This window comes from Pan paniscus, chromosome 18, assembly GCF_029289425.2.
Source record: "Pan paniscus chromosome 18, NHGRI_mPanPan1-v2.0_pri, whole genome shotgun sequence".
Classification (NCBI taxonomy): Eukaryota; Metazoa; Chordata; class Mammalia; order Primates; family Hominidae; genus Pan; species Pan paniscus.
In genome coordinates, this window is record NC_073267.2 from 100,406,227 (window position 1) to 100,412,226 (window position 6,000).

General features: G+C 42.8%; 1 long non-coding RNA gene and 1 pseudogene across 1 annotated transcript in view; one reads left to right on the forward strand and one right to left on the reverse strand.

The window, feature by feature from the left end:
- The window catches only part of LOC134729333 (uncharacterized), a 51,685-nt gene extending 46,383 nt beyond the window's left edge, over positions 1-5,302 (forward strand). Inside the window, exon 7 of the long non-coding RNA XR_010110348.1 lies at positions 5,288-5,302. This is a non-coding gene — a long non-coding RNA (uncharacterized LOC134729333). The remainder of the gene's footprint in view (positions 1-5,287) is intronic.
- Positions 2,112-4,659, reverse strand: LOC129398083 (histone-lysine N-methyltransferase PRDM7-like; annotated as a pseudogene).
- Positions 5,303-6,000: the final 698 nt, after the last annotated feature.

The following is a 6,000-nucleotide window of genomic DNA, read 5'->3' on the forward strand; positions in this document are numbered from 1 at the left end:
ACTCTCATCTATCTCTCCAGCATGTGTGTAAAGACTTCCAGAGGTACAGGAAGTTGAGGATGAGCTCTCTTACTTCCATCTGGTCTCCATGTAACAAATCATATAACTGCACAATTATCCAAATGCAAATGAAGGAGTCCCTTGATGTTTGGATAACCATATTCATGCCTTGAGTTTGTTATTTCTTGAAATTGCCCTTTTCCATCTCCTGTTTACCCATGGACAACACTACTTAAGGGCTGGCACTCTGCAACCCATGGCAGCTTGGCTTTGGGGTTCCTTCCAGTGTTTTGTTTTTGTTTTTAACCGAGAAGACAGGAAACAGACATCTTTGTGTATATGGCTTGCCACAGCCCTTCATAGATGGACATGGTGGAGGCTGTGTGGTCCTGGAGAACACTTCCTCTGTGAAGCATCAGGGAAGTTTCTGTTCATTGTGTCTTCACTCTCTCCAATTCACTTGGGGAGTGATAGGGATTATAACACAGTGAGCAGAGGATATTGGGGAATGTCATGCTTAATTTTCTTTTCTTTTTTTTTTCTTAAATGACATTTAAAGCTAAAAGAGAATCACAAAGGGTAAGTCTGATTTAAGACATTTCACACATGAAGGAAATCCTGCTTTCATGCGTGTTATGTCACAGGAAAAACTCATTTAGAGTCAACATTCTGCACCTACTCCGAAATTTTAGCCTGAGGGTTTAAATATTACCTCGCTGCTCTCTAGGACTTTAATTTGAGCTAATTAGAAATGGAACTCATACTAAAACTAATTTAGGAAAGAAGCTGTTGATGTTCTGAAGAAAAACAGCTGTCAGAAATAAGATCATTAGAAAACCATAGTTGTATATGGGACAAAATGTAAAGGAATAGAAATGCTGGGAGAAAGCTTTTATAGAATAACATTTTATCTTTCTTTGGACACTGGTCTAAGGCATGTGAAAGGGCATATTGATTCCCTTGGCACCTGGTATGCTCATTTATGGATGAAAAAGCCCAATGACATAATTTAGGTGAGGTTTAAGGCTTGATGGGAGGCATTGGTGCCATTAGAAGGACGGACACAAAGAGTTCTTAAGTAACGGCATCATGGGAAATGATAATTGCACACTCCTTTCTACTATGTCTTGGTTTCCCCAAGGATTTAGAAGTCACGGCTGGGTAGGAACAAATTTATCATGAGTCTGTCTGTGTGTTTGGGAATGCATATGCCTCACAGATGTGTCTGCAGGGGTCTGTGTGATAATGTTCATATATGTGATAGGTGTGGACCCTGGGATCTGTATCTGTGTGGACCCTGGGATCTGTACCTGTGTGTGAGTGACAGGCTAGGCTAGGCTGAATTTGAGTATCCTCATTCAAAAGGACATATTTAATTGAGGACTGTTATGTGCCTGGTTCTCCATCAGGAAGTGTGATTCAGGTTGGCCAACACAGAGTGGTCCAGGTCCCACTGACTAAAGGACTGTGGGTCCTGCTGCACCAACTAGGTGCATGGACTGCTTCTATTTCAGATTCCACAAATCATAAAATGAGAATATGCTCTTTGTCAGGCTGCACATCAAGTATTCATGTTTGAGTTATTTCATTCAGCCTGAACCCATTTTAAATATAATAGGAAGTCTTGTTTCAAAATATATCCCTACTCAGGCTTACCGCCATGCTCCCCACCTTCATCCTGCCCACCGTTTTCTCTCACTTGGAAACTGGAGCAGCTCTGAAGGGATGACCCATGGCAGCCTATTTTCCAAAAATGAACCAAAGCTGAACTCTTTCTGGCCTCAGGACCATTGCACTAGCTGCGCCCTGTGCCTGGAATCCTTGGCCCACAGGCACTTGCACTTCTCAAATGCTGTCTCCTAAGAGAAACCTTCCCTGACAATCCCCTGCAACACTCTACTCTCACCTCACACTGACCCCCAGGTCTCACACTGACCTCAGGTCTCACACTGACCCCCAGGTCTCACACTGACCTCAGCTCTCACACTGATCCCAGGTCTCACACTGATCCCAGGTATTCTTTCTGGATTCATTTTCTTCAAAGCACTAATCGCCATCTGATATTACACATATGTCTGTGTGTATTCATATGGTTCCGTAATTCACAAGTCATCTGTTCAAGAGCAGTTTTTTTGATTGTCTTGATCAGTCTGTATTTACACTTCCTGCAACATCGTCTGGCACAGAGTAGGAATTCACATGACAGCTAATTGAGATAATGAATGAATGAATAACAACATATGCATATCATTAAGAAATATCAAGGAAATGCCAGAAGAAACTACCTTGTTGGGAGAGCTGGTAGGTGTTTGAGAACTTGATTTTTGTCTTTAAGTCTTTGAGCACTGTATGCTGTTATATACTTTGTGCATGAAGTACTTTGAATATAAAATCGGAACAAAGATTTAAAAATATAAAAACTGTTCCAAAGAGGCAAAGGCACATAACATGAATCTTTAATTTTGGAGCCACTGATGTAAAATTTTACTGACTTTAGACGGCGTTTTAGTCTACTTAAGTGTTCAATCATGAAAATTCTCTAGGATAATTCTTTCTTTCCTGTCCTTTTAAAAGAGTAATAGTGATGCCTACCTCTCCCTGCCATGAGCTCTTTCTTCCACTTGATGCCCCACTTGATGCCCAGTTCCTGGCCATACTCATCCCCATACCAGACCCGCAGTTCACAGCCTGGCCTAATGACTCAGCAGGTTCTATAGAAGATCTGATGCCCAGTTCCTGGCCATACTTATCCCCAGACCAGACCAGCAGTTCACAGCCTGGCCTAATGACTCGGCAGGTTCTATAGAAGCTCTGCCTGTGGTACTGGAAGGCCACCAGGTTCTGCTCTTCATCATCCCGGGCACAGTTCTCATACCTGGGGTCAAGGCAGGCAAAGGGAAAGAAAAGAGGCAGTGAGTTCCCTCTAGGCAGGATGACTACAGTGCTCATCCTGCCTAGAATGCTTCCCTGCTGTGCCTAATCAGCCATTTTTTCAAAGCCCAACTCCAGACTTACCTCCACCTTGATTGGCCATAAAACACATTGACCTCTAGCTTCTCTAAACTCTAACTTAATTCGTTTTATACCACAGAACTTGGTGCTTGATCACGTGCTCTGCTTCTAGATTAGCTCACATCATTCTACACTCAGCTCAAGTCCATCTTTCTTTGACAGGCCTTCCTCTAATCACCCTACAGTTCACTCAGCTGCCATTCACCTGACTTCTTCAGATTCCTAGAGAAACTCAGAAGCCTCTTTCTCTTGGCCCAATAACATAGAACAGTAATAGTTGATTCATTTTTCTATTCTCTGATAGAACGACAGCCCATTGTGGAAAGGGGCTGGGTCATCCTGCAGCTCACTTCTGTTCAAGTAGTGAACTTCACTTCCTAACCTGGAACATACTAAGTGTTTAACAAATGTGGATTACATAAATTAAAGCATGAATTAACCTTGTCAAGGTTTATCTTGGTGCCTCAATTTTGTCTAGCATACATATTTGTGTTTTGATACCAATAAATCATAATATCTATATTTTTATTTTTTATTTCTAAAAGTTGATGGTATAAAACAGCACTGTATGGAGAAAAATAGAAATAGGGGATGTGAAAATCATTGAGGGAGGCATAATGAGAAGGAAGGAAGTCCGGGTTTGTGAGAGATGGAGGTTCTCTCTGAAACTAAGAGAGCTAGTGGCCTTACCTCATCCAGTTGGCCCAGGATTTATCTTTTCCATCCACCTACTCATAGCAGTTTCTCCCCTTGGTGATCTGAGTTTCAAAAAATAAGGTAAAGACTTTTTAGAGGGTAAAAATCTGAAGAATTATTTTACTCCACGGTCATCAATGGCCTTTGGACCTGCAGAGCTTCAACTGCCAACTGAGACCACATGGCATGCACCTTAGTCATCATCTACACATCTGAGTTGGTTTGTCCAATCAGAGCAGAAGCTCCAAAAGGGAGGATGCACTTCTTTGTCTTTGTACCACTCTGCTCCCACGTACCCTGTGATCTCTAAATAGGAGTTCCATGTTCATGCAAAGACCCTTGAGTACACAGAGCTAACCATGTTATCCCTACCTATATCCTAACATGTAGAAGGTGATGTCCCACCAAAGGCACAGAAGGGATGTGGGAAGACAGAACAGGGGAAACAGCAGGCTCTTCTTACTAGCCAGGAATATCCACTGTTGGCTGCCTCTTCGTCTTCTGTAATTCGGCCCTCACAGGGGCCAGAGTGCAGACACAGTGGCAGATCAGATGCCTCGTTCCATACTCCAAGCCCAGCCTGAGGGATGCCTGATGGCCCAATTCTCAGCCCTGGGGGCAGACTGAGGGCAGAACGGTTGGGATGCCCCTTGTCCACTGCACTGTCCTTTACAAATGTAGGGGGCCCATGAGCAGCACAGCTGTCAATGAAGAAGTTCTGACACATCTCACAATCTGGAAGTGAGGGAAGCAGGGATTAGGAAAGTTGTAATGCATGTTCCTTGATATAAGAGCTTCAGAAAGAGCTTGGCACTCACATTATTTAGCCCCAATCCTGTACTTTAATTCATTCGAGTAAGGGAATGATTTGTGGGCCAAATGATGAAATTATTGTACCAGGACATAACAGCAAGCTGTGTTAGTGGCTGAAAGGGTCACTCACAGAGGTAGTCATCATCCTGTGGCTCGCTGATCTCTTTGTATGCATGACCCTTTCTTTCTCGCAGGCTATACATCTTTCCTACGGTCTCCTTCCTCCTGAGTTCTAGGTTGGAGAACAGTAGATGGGTAAAATTGGGAGTCTGGGGTGTTTGTCCTTGTTTCATAAGAAAATGTGAAATCTCCTACCATCAAATTAGCATCTACCTTTCTACATACTCTAGTCTCCCCCTCTTTACTGCTTCAGAGAGACTTAGACCCCACACCCACACTGACTGTAGATGCCTATTCAATTTTAGTTTCTAGCTGTTCTCATTATCCCATTAACCTCCCAGCCTTTCTGCTTACAAAATGGTTCATTCATGCATTTATTTATTCAGAAAATATTTTTTGAGAGTTCATTACATCTTAGGCATTGAACAAAGGCCTGGACATACAACACTAAGAAAGTATAGTCTCTATAGGGGATCTTCTATGTACTAGTTGACATGTGATGGAAAAGGAAATGTAGAAACGCACAAAAGAATATATATTATCAGAGAGGTACTTATTGGACACCTCACATGTATCAATTCATTTATATTTAATTTAATGATTTCAAACAATACATGAGCTCTATATACTTGGTCTCATTTTACAGATTACCATTCAGGAGCCCATGGAATTTATAAGATTTGCCCAAGGCCCCAATGCTTCTGTGTGGATTATAACCCAAGTGAGTGACTTCAAAGTTAATGTTCTTACATGCTATTCAATACTGTATCCAAGGCTAGGCATGGTGGCTCAAGCCTGTAATCCCAGCATTTCGGGAGGCTGAGCTGAGCAGGTCACTTGAGGCCAGGAGTTTGAGACCGGCCTGGTCAACATGGTGAAACTCTGTCTCTACTAAAAATCAGCCGGGCACGGTGGTGCACACCTATAATCCCACCTACTCGGGTGACTGAGGCATGAAAATCGCTATTTTCGTGGAGGCAGAGGTTGCAGTGAACCGAGATCTCACCATTGCACTCCAGCCTGGGTGACAGAGTAAGACTCTGTCTCAGTGAACAAATAAATAAATAATTTTAACAAAATACTGCATCTAACTTCTGGTCTCACAGTTGAGTCCAGCTTAAGCCCAGGCCTATCCAAAGTCCACCCCACATAGGTAGACCATACTCACCAACCTTTCTAGAGGACATAGCGGGACTAAATTCCCCTCAAATTTTTTCTTACCCAGTTTTAGTCTAGAGTGCTGTCCAGAGGTACTTGCTTCTCCAGGAGGGGACACTGGTTTCTGAGCCTGCTCTGAGCCATTTGTATTCAGTAAATTTGGCGTTCCTGACAATTCTTTCAAACTAGATTCATTATTGA